This window comes from Petromyzon marinus, chromosome 53 (assembly GCF_048934315.1).
Source record: "Petromyzon marinus isolate PM22_M1 ecotype Great Lakes invasive population chromosome 53, UKy_Petmar_22M1.pri1.0, whole genome shotgun sequence".
Lineage (NCBI taxonomy): Eukaryota > Metazoa > Chordata > Hyperoartia > Petromyzontiformes > Petromyzontidae > Petromyzon > Petromyzon marinus.
In genome coordinates, this window is record NC_133719.1 from 9,746,418 (window position 1) to 9,762,656 (window position 16,239).

Here is a 16,239-nt window from a genome sequence, read left to right on the forward strand (position 1 = left end):
TCCATTAAGCTACGCGTGCACTGGAATGCATCGCAATGTTGAGTGGCCTGCATTCCCCCATAAAATGGCGATGATGGAGAATGCGATTTTGTTACATTTTTACGACGAACCCATAGAGGTGGAACTATTTGTTCCCTGCGCAGACATTCACTGAATATGCCCGCTATTCAATTATTTTGAAAATTGCAGTGGTGAATTGGTGGCATCTCTGGTGAACCCACTGCTCTACTAAAAAATGAAATAAAACAAACACCCATCCGATATTCACACACGTGATTGGATGTATCGATGTTAACATTGACGAATCATTGTCATGTTTCACCCTTGCTGATCCAACTCAGTTTTTTTTTGCTCCAGCTAACGTCCTGCGTTTTCCTTGGAAATGGGAAAAACCGCGGCACACGAATTGTAACGATCGCAAACTCCCGTCGCACCTCAACAAATAAATGCAGCGTGCATTTCCGACGAGAACACGCGTGCGTGGAGGGCGGATGTCAGCCGCAATTGATGATTGCAACCGGTGGTTAAATAGCGAGTTGGTTCAATGCATTGTGCGACGCACAATGCATTGAACGATGTCGCTCGGCTGGCCTGGGAACTCCTGGGAATTCTCCCAGGAAGAGCTAGGATCTGTGTATAGTAGCGTAGAGTGTAGTTTATAGTAGTGTAGTGTATCGTGTAGTGTATAGTGCAGTAGTGTATCGTGTAGTAGTGTATATTGTAGTAGTGTATATTAATGGGTCGTAGTGGAAAGTGTATAGTCTAGTAGTGTATAGTCTAGTAGTGTATATTAATGTATAGTAGTGACAAACGTGCCATGGTCATCATCAACTATGATGGACGAACAAGAGAGATAGTAGTGTACAGTAATATGTAGTGTAGTGTATAGTGTAGTGTATAGTGTAGTGTATAGTAGTATGTAGTGTAGTGTATAGTGTAGTGTATAGTAATATAGTGTAGTGTATAGTGTAGTGTATAGTAATATGTAGTGTAGTTTATAGTGCAGTGTATAGTAGTGTATAGTGTAATGTATAGTGTATAGTGTAATGTACAGTGTAGTGTATAGTGTAGTGTATAGTAGTATATAGTGTAGTGTATAGTGTATAGTGTAGTGTATAGTGCAGTGTTTAGTAGTATATAGTGTAGTGTGTAGTGTATAGTGTATATTAATGTATAGTAGTATATAGTGTAGTGTATAGTGTAGTGTATAGTTTAGTGTATAGTTTAGTGTATAGTAGTGTATAGTGTAGTGTATTGTGTAGTGTATAGTAGTGTATAGTGTAGTGTATAGTGTAGTGTATAGTGTAGTGTATAGTAATGTAATGCTTGAGTCCGTCGCCAGGGAAAGGGGGGTGAGGACCGCCCTACTCATCATGCTGCCGCCTCGACCCTCACAAGGAAAAGCGGATTGAGAAGCGAACAAATGTTGTGTTTGAGGCCAGTAAGGAGCTCACCGCTGAGCCAGGGTGAGAATGTTAAGTTGTGCCCTTGGGGACCCGATTGTTTTTTTTTGCACTGGTCAGTCAAACATAAAACAATCATTGGTGGAGACCCTTGACAAGCGCGCGTGTGCGTGTGCTTTGCTGTAGACTGGCATTGGATTGTCGTTTGTGACGAAGGTTACGAGTTTAACACGGTAATTGCTCATTGAATATCATCGCCAAGAGGTGTGGAGGGGGAAAAAACTATATTTTATGAAGAGGTAGAGGAATGATTTGGGTTTTTGTCCCAAATTAATGTTTTCTTCAATTTTTCTTCGTAAGAAAAAATCCCGTAAAAGTTTAAACTAACCATTTGAAAGTTTACAAAATATTAAACCAAGTAAGCATTACTCTTTGTTTTTTTCGGTAAAGTCACGTAGAAATAAAAAAAAAATTACATAATAGCATACGACGTTTCGATTGCAACACAAGCAATCATCATCAGGTACAGAAGAGCTTAATTTAAGAGAGAGAGGAAACACATAACCGCAGATATATATACGGACCCTGGTGTGTCTGTGTTAACTCCCTCTACTTAGGGTCCGTATATATATCTGCGGTTATGTGTTTCCTCTCTCTCTTAAATTTAGCTCTTCTGTACCTGATGATGATTGCTCGTGTTGCAATCGAAACGTCGTATGCTATTATATAATTTTTTTTTTATTATTTCTACGTGACTTTACCGAAAAAAACAAAGAGTAATTCCTGCAGTCACGAAAGCACCTAATCAAGTTGCAAGTAAGCATGTTAAGTAATTTTCTTAAATACGTTTGACCATTTAAAATCTGAAATTAATTTAAATATGCTGCTCTCAGAATGGTTTTTTTATTGACACTCCTATGCCCCTCCTGCCCTGCTCTGCCCCCCCCCCCGACCCCCACCAGTTAGCTAATCGTTACATGCCCAGTGACACCAAGCAAGCTTTTAATAAACCGAACACTTTAATCAAGACTTGGAGGATAATGCCGAGATAAAAAACGCATGGTCTGATTGAAGGACACGGTAAGAACAAGTGTTGCTGATTATACGACTGATCTGCGTGGAATTCTCCGCGTGGCTCTTATATGTTGCCAAACACTCTCTCGTGTCTTCCCACTTGAAAGAAATCGAAGCAGGTCCCTCCTAATAAACAAAAAAGTTCCTGGCGCTCCATTAAGCTTTTATTGTTTAAAAAAAATGTTTCATAAAAAAATGGCCGCACTGAATCAACGACAATTATTATCAGCGTGAAAAGTGATTATCGCCGTGAAAAGTGATTATCGCACCGACAAAAAGACATTGCTAGAACCCATCAGGCTCCTCGGACCAAAGTACTCATTAAAGTGTTGTAAAAAAATGTGCAGATGTTTGCGGAGTCAAAAGACAGGTCAAATGTGTTAGCGCATGCATGTCTTTCTAATAAAACCGAGACCTTTTGAATTATTAATTTGCACATTATATAGTTATACACGAATGTGTGTGTGTTTTTTTTTTGCCAAACTTGAGAATAAAACTTCTCCTATCGGTGCAGCATGAGGACTAATATCTTCAACAGTGCACATTTAAAAAGGAGGAATCCATATTTGGAGTTTGATTTCAATAGTCCTGTGACTTCAAGCCTGTAAAAGTAATTAAGTTCAAGAGATCTGAGAGGGATGTTTAAGGTGGATAGGTCATCGGGTTTTTTTGTATGGTTGCTTTTTCCAGAACTTTGCAGAGAAAATGGAGTTCGTAATGAATCTCTGGCAAGTTATCTGTTGGAACGAGACCAAATTTGCTGAAATTTCATCACAAGGAGACGCAGAGACATTGTTCAAATAAAGGCAAAAAACTATTTATTTTTTTGTGCGAATGGTCAGGTCGAAGTGAAGCCCTGCAATTCCTTGCTTGTGTCACTGCTGGTGGAGGACCTCCGCTCGAGACAGCTCTAGAGAGCACTTGGAGCTACGTGTCCTGACCAAGCCCGGTAACTATTCACAATTATTATCCACTCAAATGTTTTATCATCCACACTATCTCTCTGACCTCTCTATCCATATGAAGAAGACCCATGGCCTATGTTTTTTTTATCATTTTTAAGGCCACAGCGCTATTGCGAATATGTTGAGGTATATATTCCTGAATCCCTGCAGTCACGAAAGCTTTTAATCAAAATGTTGAGGTATCTTTTGTTTTCGGTGATGGCACTGCCAATGCAGAAGCATCACGAAATCATTTTGTGTGCTTTTCATAAGTTTTAATTATGTTATTAAACCTGCGTATGGTCTCTAACCATGTGTTCCTCTTTCGGTTTCTCCAATTTATTCCATGCACGCATCTCCAAGCGTGGATCTCTTCATTTGGTTGCTTGACCACAATGCTCCACAACGTTATATAATGAGTTTTGTAAAAAGTGAAATACTCGAGTTGTATTTGCGAACAGTTGGTATGCATATTCACATAAATGATGTTCGCTTGTAGCAATGATGTCGTTATTATTACAGCTAGCCACATAACGATGGGTCATAAACAGCTTTACATTGTGTTTAACTCCGCATACTAACATGTGAAATGCAGCCAAAATATTTAAAGCGGTCTTAATTGGAACCCGCTGCCTTAATCTATAAGAATATATAAAGCACACACACGCATAAATGGTAAAGAAAAACACAAAAGTTGTCAAATAAATGTGAAATGGGTAGGGAAATAAAATTTTACTTTGAATGTAGGAGTCTGTGTATCGAGCGTACCAGCAAAGCATTAATCCCCAAACACCATTTCGAGGCAGCAAAAAAGAAAATCCCAGATGGCTATAAGCAAATGACAAATAAAAATCAATGGGATAACACAAGGAGTGACAGGGGCATCACCGTGCTCATCATTTTGCATTGGGGAGATTGTATTACGGTCAAGAAAACACAGCCGACCACAAAACAGAGCTATTTTATTGAATGTCTTTGTACTGCGGTGGCTCCGATAATCTGAATGCACTTTGCTTATTTGCTCGCAAGAAGCGTGTGGCAGCCCCCTGTTATTTTATAGGCGACAGTTTGTTTTTCTTCTGAAAATTGTATTGCTCACGCAGAGTAAGCAATGAATGCTCAACCTTGATCATAATATTAAGATATTTTTTTTTATTTAAAATCATTCTTACATTCATTTATTATTAAAATCCATCGCGACTCACTGCTGATGGAGTGGTTAGTGCACCGTGCTATGATTCGGGTGACCTGAAATCCATTCCCAGTCACGGCCAACGTCAGTGGTAAGTGATATAAGAATCAGTCCTAGGCACACCCCAACCACCATCGCCATTTCATTAACCCGCACTGACCATCGTGGTGAAGTATGGTCAAACAACCTCCATGACCAACACAGCCATAGGGAGGGCTTCAACCAACAGTAGATTGATAAAGGGTAATAAGTTGTATTATTATTATTATTTCCGTTACAACACTTAGCTACTCAATTTCGCAATCACAGTAAATTGCCTTCTATGTTTTGGAGCTCTGTCAAGAAGAACACTCAGTTGACAAATTGCGATCTGCGAGTTCAACTCTCAAAGGTCAACTTGGCCACCATTCCTCAGGGGACAATAAAATGTGGTAATTGAACTTATACCCCTTTAGCAAGTGACTTCCTCACAGTGTTCGATTAATTGTCACTATTTAGTGACGATTCCATGCAACATCCCGTTACTTTCGTCTCGTTTTTCTCATCGTGTTTGTATCGTTCCTTTTCAAAATTAATATATTACCATCTGATTCGTACATTTTGTGTTCCCTCCGATATTCTACATTTCTCCTAAGCATATTAATTGCTTATTCACTACCTGTGCATGATTATTAGGGCAGACGGACGAAGGATCGAGGGCAGAGGAGTGAGATACGTACCCTCAGCTCCTTCACTGTTCCTGCCAATCCAGGTCAAGTCTCACGGGAAGTGTTTCCGAGTCCATTTGTATGCAAGATGGGGTTTTTATATTCTTGATTCTTTCGATAAATTTTCTTGCTGTGGTTTTCACACCTGATGATGATGGCTTGTGTTGCATTCGAAACGTCGTGAGAATTTAATTGTCTTATATTTTTATTATTTTATTGTTTCCCTTATACGTGACTTTACCGAAAGAACCAAGAATATGATTCCCTGTAGTCACGAAAGCTTTAAATCAAAATGTTTTTTTGTTTTGTTTTGCAACAACTGTGCATAGTTTAGGTCCCAAATGTTTTCAATATCACACGGATGACATGTCAGAATTTTGAAAGTGCATGTATTTTGTGGAATGCCATTTTTTCGGTCCTCTAAAATCAAGTGCTTCGTTTTAGTCAGGAGTGAAGACCCATTGAGTCGATGCATTGATCACATTTTTTAGCAAATTCATTAAAATTATAAAAGGACAAATGGATATTGAAACTGTCTTATGCTGCCATAAGTGTATTCACCAACAGCTACGTGGCTTGGTTTATTTTCATGAAGACAGACAATACTTAATTGAAATCGTAGAGTAAAAAATACAGGACCAATGAGTGCAATCCTTTGGCAAGAACGGCAACATTGATCACATTGATGACCACATGTCGTATCAAATTTAGCCACCGCACAAACAACCTGCACACCTGCCAAACCACTGCTGGCAAAAAAGTACCTTACACAGTGCGTAATTTCAGCCGAAAACTGCCTTATTTTTCGATTTAAAGCTTTCGTGACTGCAAGGATTCATCTTCTTTGGTTCTTTCGGTAAAGTCACGTAGAATGAGAATAAAATAATAAATAAAATAAAATAACACAATAAAGTTCTCACGACGTTTCGGCCACAACACAAGTGGCCTTCATCAGGTGAAGGGATGAGACTGTCCTCCAGTCTTCACCTGATGAAGGCCACTTGTGTTGTGGCCGAAACGTCGTGAGAATTTTATTGTGTTATTTTATTTTATTAATTTATTATTTTATTCTCATTCTACGTGACTTTACCGAAAGAACCAAAGAAGGTGCCTTATTTTGTCCTCATGATACTGCAGTGGCGTGAACAGTGCGTGGTAAGGTAGCGTGTGCAGTGTGCATGCAGTGATGCGGTGTGTGCGTGCAGCGATGTCCAAAAAAAATGTGTGACTAGCACGTAAGGTTACCAGATCTCCTTTAGGACAGTGCCACGCTTAACATCTTTCTCCTTAAGATAAACTGTCTTTAATAAGGGCACTCAAAATATAAAATCACGCCACGGAAGTGCCCAGCAGCGTTCCAGCAAATATCGAATTAGATATTGAGCCATAACTAGTGATGGAGAATGGTGACCATGTTCGGCATTGTAGCAACCACCTGCAGCAAGACCATCCTGGGGGAGATTGGTGGCTCCCACACCCCTCGAGTGAACTTTCTCAGGGTATCCGGCTGAGACCAACCTCGCCTTTGGAAAGCTCCATTCGACTAACTAACTCACCTTTCTTAGGGTCCTCTGAGGCTAATGAACTTCTGGAGAAAACGTCTCCTGCATGTACCCAAGCCTTCAACTGGCACCGCCCACAGCCAAGCACTTGGCACAAACGCTCGGGGTAACATTTTAGTTCATGTAGACCCAGAGCTACAACTACAATTTTACATTCAGGTGGTCAAGGCAGCAGACAACCGCGTCGATATAACGACGCAATTCCCGATCCAAAACACGCAGGAGACATTACAGCGATACACTCCTGACGTGGTTATACTAATCGGATAACACAAAAAATATATACTTTAAAAGTCTTATATTTGTTCCAACTAGTGCAGCTTGATGGAAGGTGACGGGTGAGGCTTAGTGATATAATCACAATGCTGGGCGTAGCTTGTAGGGGGTGATGATGGTCCCCAATTATTTAAGAGGCCTGAGTAATCGACTGCAAACAAGATATTCGATGACAATATTTAGCTGATTTCTCGGCTTCGCTGATAATTATTGAAGCAAATCGGTGAGAATGAAGACCTCATAATGCAATGCGAATACAGCAATTGGTAGGCTACAGCTTCCATCTTTCTGACAGGCTGCGCACGTTCACATAGAATTGCAATGTAAAATACATAACTGTCCTGCATTGTAATAAATCAAACAACAATAATAAGGTGATTGCAGAACATGCCCGGCCTTGTTACACAAACAATTCAAGGAATGCGTCTACTATTTTCAAGGTTGATGGCCAACTTTTTTTTAACATCTGTTTCGCGACACAAAGACAAAGATCCCCCGTGTAGCCATAACAGACTGTTGGGGCAAGTGCTGTTAGCGAGCAGCGCCTATGAAGGCCGGCACGGCACACGAGGGGGTGGGTGGCTAACACCACGCCCGGCCGCCTTTGTCTCCCCAGTGGCGATGTTGACTACACACCGCACCAGGTACTCATTTGAAGCTGAGTCGACCTAGGGGAGGCCCAGGACCCGTTCAGATAATCGTCGCTGATTTTGGCTGTGAGCGGGAATGGAACTCGAGTCGCCAGGTTCGTAGCGCAGCGCGCTAACCGCTACACCACCGCTCCCCACACACTCACACACACACACTCGCACACTCGCACACAAAAGACAAAGATCCCCCATATAGCCTTTGCAGACTGTAGGGGCAAGTGCTGTTAGCGAGCACCTATGAAGGCCGGAACGGTACACGAGGGGGTGGGTGGCCAGCACCACGCCCGACCGCCTTTGTCTCCCTAGTGGCGATGTTTACACACCGCACCAGGTACTCATTTTAGGCTGAGTCGACCTAGGGGAGGCCAGGGACCGGTTCAGATAATCGTCACTGGTGTTGGCCGTGAGCGGGAATCGAACTCGGGTCGCCGGGTTCACAGTGCAGCGCGCTAACCGCTACACCACCGCTCCCCACACACTCGCACACACTTTCACACACACACACTTTCACACACACACTCACACACGCACTCTCTCACACACACACACTCACTCACACACCCACATGCGCACACCTGGCAGCGCACACATTTTAATTTAGCAGCCGTTCCTTATTTCGCCTTCTCCTTGCGTCTGTATCTTACCTTCCAAAACTGGACGAGCAGGAACAACACAGCCGTCTCGTTATTTATAATTGACGATGCTCAGCCATCGTCTCGCACCCCAAAAAAATGCACAAATGTAATTATGCGCCTGTATTGGTGCAGGTCAAAGTGATTTTGTAGGTTACAGTCGACTGACTGTGATCGACATAAACGTAACAATGTATCCATTGTGTTGAGTTTTGGACATCTGTTTTGAACCAAAAAATAAATGGGATTTTTTTTTCCTTCAGAGCTGCACATGTCTTTTTTTTGTTCAAAGGAGCCACTAAATCAGTAATGGTGCACTTTGAAGTTGATTCATTTGCTAGACAAAAATATTAAGGACAATGACGCAGAATGTTTGATTGATGACCCATAACTGATTATATAATGACCTTTACAATGATAAATTTCGTCGAAAAATTTGCATGTATGTAGACGCTGCTGACATAAAATTATATGTTTACCAACTGCGTACAGATGTTGTGTATAAAGTTCTAATTTGTATATAGATCACGTTCCTGTAATTATATTTGGAAACACCCAATTATGAAACCAAATAATCCAAACCAGCTCATTTTTGTTTAAAAAAAACCCCATAGGTGCATATTACAGAACACTATTAATTTCTGAACACTAACATAGGGGGGATTTTTTCATAACACATTTATTTCAACAGGAAACAGTTAAACTGTAGTCACACGTTTTGATCATTAAAGCATCAGTAAAATAAATGTGTCTTGTGCAATACTACTCTGTAGCAAGTAACAGATTGTAGTTACAAATAGTAATTGAATTTACAGATAAATGCTCACATGCGGTATTGTGCTAATTTGTTTGTAACGATGTATAATTGTATGTTTCCATGAAATCTGAGTTTTTTCACAAATTACAGGGTAGATCACAAAGCCCAGGAATTATAATAATCACAATTGAGAAAACTAACTGTGCCAAGCATGAAATGTGTTCAGAGTCTGGCACATAAATCCCAATTTTGGTCAAAAATTTTGGGAAAACAATGTCAACGTGTCTTAACTTGTGCAAAAAAAGTGTTTTAGTCTATTTGTCAATGGTATATATTATAAGAATAGCTATATTCTTGGTTCTTTCGGTAAAGTCACGTAGAAGGGAAACAAAAAAATGTTGTTTTATATATAATAAAAATATAAAACAACAAAATTTAGTTGTTTTATATTTTTATTATTTTATTGTTGTTTTATATTTTTATTATTATTTTATTGTTTCCCTTCTACGTGACTTCACCGAAAGAACCAAGAATATGAATCCCTGCAGTCACGAAAGCGTTAAATCAAAATACAAGAATAGCTTTTACCCTTTCTGTCAATAAAACAGGTGTTAAGATGTTAAAACACCAAACTGAAACCTTTTGCAAGAAATCATGTCTGCATGAAGCACATATACTTGCGGTGAACATGCAAACTAAATAAATGCTCTGATAGCATAAGTATCGTCTTCGAAACTGATTGGTCCACGCCAGACAGTTTTTTAGGGCCCAGTCTCAAACAGTGTTAGACCAGAGGACGCCAAAAGGCGAACAGCACAAAGACAATGCCACCATCAGAACATTGAGAGTTCGGGGTAAGCAGCTACATCATGGGACCTCCCTTGCCAATATCAAAATATAATAATAGGTTTCACCCTTTGTTCACCACAAGTATATGTGGTTAATGCAGACATGATTCCTTGCAAAAGGTTTCAGTTAGGTGTTTTAACATCTTAACACAACTGTTTTATTACCAAAAAGGGTAAAACCTATTCTTATATTTTGATACTGGCAAGGGAGGTCCCATGACGTATATATGAAACCAACATATTTTTTTAACGCACTATAGTATGACTTTCAGTACTGTCCCGGTGAATGGTGAGGCCTTCATCCAGCAATGGAATTGTCATTGCTGATAATGATGACGCTAAAGATAAACGATTGATTCCTGTATAGCAAGAACGTGGTTGGCTCTCAATGTTAAATCTCTATTGATGGCCCACGTGACCAACAACATGAACCCACAGCGACGTGGTCGTTTATCATGGAGGGTGAACGCACGCCTATCGTGGGCAATGCAGTCGTAAATCGACATCTTCTGCCAAATGGAAAACAACTCTTGGTCTGAATGTTCCAATGCACCAACGAATTACCCCGTCCCCAAAATCGTGCCTTACCAAACATCCCTATCTCCTGATTTAAAGCTTTCGTGACTGCAGTAATTCATATTCTTAGCTCTTTCGGTAAAGTCACGTTGAAGGAAAACAATTAATTAATAAAATATATATAACAATAAAAATTCTCACGACGTTTCGACCATAACACAAACGGTCGTCATCAGGTGTGTCGGTTTGCATACATTTATTTATTTTTTAAACGGTGTATTTATTTATTTTAAAAAACGTCAGCGCCACGCGCAGCGATTTGGCAGTTTATTTAGAAGGACGAGTCCATCTATGTTCTGAAAAGAGGAGGGGGGAGACGAAAAATTAATTTGTTCACGCTTAGTGTGGCTTTCAGACAGCATACATTAATTTTTCGTCTCCCTCCTCCTCTTTTCAGAACATAGATGGACTAGTCCTTCTAAATAAACTGCCAAATCGCGGCGCGTGGCGCTGACGTTTTTTTATAAATAAATACACCGTTTAAAAATAAATAAATTAATGCAAACCGACACACCTGATGACGACCGTTTGTGCTTTGGTCGAAACGTCGTGAGAATTTTTATTGTTTATATATTTTATTATTTTATTGTTTTCCTTCAACGTGACTTTACCGAAAGAGCTAAGAATATGAATCCCCATCTCCCACGTAAAACAAAACAAACCCAATAGGAAACCAAAAAAAAAACAAGCATTTTTAAGTTTTGACTTTTTTATGTAGTGAGTGTTTAAGCAGCAATCAGGCTTCAAGAGCACACTCGACCAGGCTGCTTGTAGTTTAGTAGTTTGATCTCTGTAGCTGCCTCATTATTTGCGTGGTGAATTGCCAAAGCAGACCATCTGCTACATTGCGAATGTTTACAAAAAAAATTGATATATCATTTTCCAGTGTAAAATCTTCAAGAGAGTAGAGTTTCAGTGAAGTTTTCATTTATGTACACGATATCATCATCATCGACCATGATCAAACCACTGCTGGTAACACATTCCTGCGGAGGGAGCTGGTAGGAACGTTGGGTTGCTCGGTCAATGGCCAGGGTCAACGGCGGCACCACGTGGTGTATTCCGCAAATATGCCCGACTGTGAGGGCGGGCACAAGCCGGCGTGAGTAGGTTAAACGTTGAGTTTATAAGGGCACCTCCCCACCCAGTCCCTCCCCACCCTCCCCTCCCCACCCAGCCCCTCCCCACCCTCCCCTCCCCACCCAGCCCCTCCCTACCCTCCCCTCTCCACCTAGCCCCACCCCTCCTATTTTTGGAAGCACGACGGACGGACACAATAATCCCCTGTGGGCTGGTGTAACCAGGAGGTTCCTACCAGTATAAGGCTTCCCCAAATCGTCACCATCTCTTGTTTCTGCGATGTAACAATTCGCTTATCAACCGCACACAAACTGATTTTATCACTGTATCTCCTCAGTCTTTATTCTTACGTATATATTGTTAGTTAAAGTGGTGCTGTGGATTCAATAATTTAAAAGTTTAATTTTTACCATCTTGTATTATTTCCCATTTGATGTCTAGTTTGGATAGGTTTGCTCACTCTATTATGCCTAATTTAACATATCCGATGTTTTATGTATAAAGCAATTCATCTTTACATGACTCCCTTCGAGTACTCCACTCACACTGTGAGTCCAAATCCTGCTCAGGAATTGACTCAGCCCCAACTAATGTATCTGGGGTGACAAAGTACTGTGAAAAGTGATGGGAAGGTTGAATTTCCACCTCTGACTCAACATCGATGAGCAACCACCCCATGCTGAGTTGAGAACGGAGGCATTTTGACCTTTGACTTGACCCTTGAACAAAGAATATTAAATCTCAACGAGCTCTTGCCCAGTCGCAAGGCACGTGTAGGTCCAGATTTCTTGTGATCCCCCCACCCCCATTTCATTATCTGAAACATTACGGTTTATTTAAAACATAAATGAATATGAAAAGGACATCTGGACCACCTTGTACATTGCCAATACAGGTATCATTGTAGTATATACTGCACTGGAATTAATTCTGAGCCATGAAATTTGGTTATGATGTAAATGAGACAGAATTTAAGAGTACAATATTACATGAGTAGAGAATGTGGTTAATAAATAATTCATTACATTTGCAAATACTGAGTACAGTTCAGGACATATAACAGTTTGTACTGTATTGCTCTAATTGTATTCAAATACAGCACATGCCAATTATATTTTTTGTAAGTAGATATTACCGTACACAACATTCAACGATGTTTTCATATCAAACAAATATTGTAACCGTGCGATGTGGCGAATTTTTCAAATGTTCTGTCTGAGGTTAATTCATGTACAGGGTGGTCCAGATGTCTCGTCGTCCCCATTTATATCTCTACAACTTCATATTTTTTTGTAAGTAAGGTGTATTTAAAACAGAAATGAATATGCAAAGAAAAAATATTCGGTTATAGGGGCATATTAATTTGCGGGGGTCACAAAACATCTGGACGACCGTGTACACTATACGTGTGTGATGTTGACCTAATGATGACCTTTCGCACCGTTACGTTGCCAACCGTGATAATCGGACCAAACTTGCATTACGTACTCGACAAAATGCCGCAACATTACACGGATCATACTACAATTGACAGGCACATAGGAATATAAAGCTCTGATTGCTGGTTGTGCTGCTGCTGCTGGTGGGGGTGGTAAATAGCTCCGATGCAAGAGCATTGGGTGTATACTCTTTGGTTCTATTGGGTAAAGTCACGTAGGTGAAAATAAAATAACAAAAAATCACGACGTTTCGGCCACAACACAAGCGGCCTTCATCAGGTGAAGGGACCAGCCTGTCTCGAAGACTGCGCTGGAGTGAAACAGAGCCAAGCTCAGACTGCGACCTTTAAGCTGTGTGAGAGGGATCAAGGTGCCTCGACAAAGGAATGACTTTACCCAATAGAACCAAAGAGTATGGATCCTAGCAGTCACGAAAGCTTTAAATCTAGAGAAGCACTGGGTGTCTCATGGTGCAACATTGCCTCCCACAGGCCAGAGCTGCCCTCTTCCACTAAATCTCTCGACTCTGCCCACCTAATTAAACTGCGCTGGGTAATTAGCCAAGCGAGTAATACTGCATTAACGTGTAGGCTGTTCCATAATTGGATGCTCCTCGGAGCAAGCTGTGCCACTTATTGAATTCACACGCGCGAATATCGGCGCTTTGGAATGGAGGTTGTTTCTTGGTCATCAAACCGTGATGGATTAAAATATCGGAGGGGTAATAATGTTTTATAAAAGCCACGACTTTACGTGACAAATCTTGATTTTTATTTTTTTTAAAGGTTCAGCGTTTGAAAACTATTTGAATCTTGATCCACTATTTAGGAACTGATCAAAGTGAACCAAAGCAATGTGTAAGACTCAATTTTTTACGTTATCCAAATTGACATTGTTATTAAAATGTTACATTTGAATGACATTTTCATATTATCTATAGAATGTCCTTATACTTTCATTTGCATAAACTGCGTATACTTTTTCCTCACTTTTCAGGACTTTAAAAGAGCGTGCACTTCCATCCATGTTACGCATAGAATAATTGTGTTTGTTTATGATTACCTTGCATAATATTTAACACGTAGGCTTTCGCGACCAAAATAATCCGTGAAACAGTTTTTTTTTGTTTTGTTAAATCGCGTAAATATAAATGCGTCGTTAAACCCGCCACCACCACCCGACACAGCCAATTAGTAAGGTTTGTAACGTAATCAGAACATGACAATTCGTTACTAGTACAGGACATTTGATAGCACTGACCGTATGGACATTTAAATGCAGTGCATTGTCGTTCCGACTTACGAACCGCTCGACTTACGAACCATTCGACTTACGAACCATTCGACTTACGAACGGATCTCAGGAACGAGTTAGGTTCATAAGCGGAGGACTGCCGTATACACATAAGCTTAAAGAAGTCACTTAGGGGCCGTCCATAAATGACGTCACGCGATTTTGTACGATTTTTGACCCCCCCCCCCCGTCGTCACATGGCGTCACAAAAAGCAAGACCCCCCCCCCCTCAAATATGACGTCATAAGGCTCTGTCCGCCCCCCAAAAAAATTAAACATGCTTCAAATCGCTTTAAACTATTGTCATTGTAGTGCGTATTTAATTTGGCGCTGCACTCTGATGTTGGAGGAGTAAAACATTTATTAAAAAGTCTATTTATTTAAGTAGAACGTGTTGTCTATATTTAGTTAAATTTGCGCATTTTGATGTGACGTCACATTTCTCAACCACCCCCCCCCCCATCGTCACACATCGTCACAAATGTCTGACCCCCCCCCCCCCCAGGTGCGTGACGTCATTTATGGACGGCCCCTTATATTGAAATCATTTAACTAGTAAACTCGTATAGGATTGTAGGTGGAACGTTTGTGCTCGTGTGACTTAATTTCACAATTAAAAAAAATCAATTACACGCTATATCAGGTACGGACAATCACCGTTTAAAATAAAATAGCATTAAAAGGGGTTGCAAATTAACAATGAAACGCTTCACAAAAGTGCATTTAACTTGAGCGAGTGCTTTATTCTGAGGTAAAACTTGCTCTAAATTCTGAGGTGAAATTTGGCCTATCTTTATTTGGACGTCCGTGGAAAAAAAAGATTTATAAGATAGATAGACAGATATTATGATCTTTACGTGGGCACCCGCGCCAGACCTTTTTGTCGGTAAAAGGCGACTCGGTCGCCGGCGCGAGAAGCGCCCGAGATTTTGGCGGGAGAAAAGTCGCGAGCGCGCGCCCGAGATTTTGGCGGGAAAAAAGTCGCGAGCGCGCGCCCGAGATTTTGGCGGGAAAAAAGTCGCGAGCACGCGCCCGAGATTTTTGGCGGGAAAAAAGTCGCGAGCGCGCGCCCGAGATTTGGCGGGAAAAGTCGCGAGCGCGCGCCAGAGACGTTGGGGCTCGCGGGTGAGCTCGTTTTGTTGACTCCCAGGCGATCGCAACAACAACAATAATAATAATATTCATAACCGGCACTTGCTGTTATTTTTTTTATTTTATCATAATCGCAAGCGTTACATAAACGTGTTGGGATGCTCAGTAAACAGCACCAAAGACCCACCAACAAACCGCACACTTTTATTGATGCAGTAATTTTACAAGTCGTGCATAACCGTAGTAAACTCCGTACATTTAATAACAAAAAAACAACACGCGCATACATCATTCACAACATTCGCAATCTTAAATTGAACAAAAAACGTGTAACTCCACAAAACGGCAATCGGCAAACTTCCACAAGACACACAATCATATCCCGACTCGGCAATTTTCGTAGGTCCAATTAACAGTTAATTTAATTGATTTAATTTAATTTCGCTATTGATTGAATGTACGTGCTTTGTGTGAACACGTGCAAGGGGAAACAGGTGAATAATACATTTTGTTAAAACGCTTAAGTGATGACTACCGTATAATCTCATTAAGCTATCACCAGGTAATTATGATGATAATTGTTTTTGTTATTTGATCTATCTACGTGGCTTTACCGAAAGACCCAAGAATAGTTAATTATCATATTGATAATTCTATTAGTGAGTGGCAGGATGCACTCGCGTGATTATAAAGATTATTTATCCTACGTTTGTC

At 40.6% G+C, this 16,239-nt stretch overlaps 1 long non-coding RNA gene across 1 annotated transcript; it reads left to right on the forward strand.

Moving 5' to 3' along the window:
• The first annotated feature begins 2,319 nt into the window (after positions 1-2,319).
• LOC142905414 (uncharacterized) lies at positions 2,320-6,294 on the forward strand. Its single transcript, XR_012929580.1, has 3 exons — positions 2,320-2,483; positions 3,320-3,426; positions 5,289-6,294. It is a non-coding gene; the product is annotated as an uncharacterized LOC142905414 (long non-coding RNA).
• Positions 6,295-16,239: the final 9,945 nt, after the last annotated feature.